Here is a 756-nt window from a genome sequence, read left to right as displayed (position 1 = left end):
TTCTGTTTGTTTTTTCTTCTGTTTTTCCTTTTTTCTTCTGTTTGTTTTTTTCTTCTGTTTTTCCTTTTTTCTTCTGTTTTTTTCCTTTTTCCTTCTTTCTTCTTCTTCCTTTTTCCTTTTAAAATCAGAAAAATAAAACTAATTCATTTTAAAATCTTAAAAATACAATTATATATCAAAAAAATCAGAAAAATAAAACTAATCCCTTGAAGGTTTGACAAAAGGTTTGATACATCATTCAGTTCATCGACCAAATACAAAGTTTGGTACAATAAATTATTACACATCAATTCTTCCGTTGTGTCCCTGCTTGCTTACGATTGTGCCGTATCCATGGAGCATCCTCATCATTTAACTTAATGCTTGGGTCGGTGTTCACTTTGAAGGGCGGAATTTCAGCAAACATATTATAATCTTCTGACATGTCTGTCTTGTCCTCCACTCCCACGATGTTTCTTTTCCCTGAAAGAACAATGTGGCGCTTTGGATCATCGCATGATGTACTGATCGTTTTCTTATCTTTCCGTTTCCTCGGTTTGCTACTCATGTCCTTCACATAGAAAACCTGAGCGACATCTTTCGCTAGGACGAATGGTTCGTCAAGGTAACCAAGATTGTTGAAATCCACCATTGTCATTCCGTATTGCTGGTCCACCTTTACCCCACCTCCTGTTAGCTTGAACCATTTGCACCGGAACAAAGGGACCTTAAAGGAGGGTCCATAGTCAAGTTCCCATATCTCCTCTATGTAACCAT

This window comes from Triticum aestivum, chromosome 2A, assembly GCF_018294505.1.
Source record: "Triticum aestivum cultivar Chinese Spring chromosome 2A, IWGSC CS RefSeq v2.1, whole genome shotgun sequence".
NCBI lineage: Eukaryota > Viridiplantae > Streptophyta > Magnoliopsida > Poales > Poaceae > Triticum > Triticum aestivum.
This window is presented reverse-complemented; position numbering follows the sequence as displayed.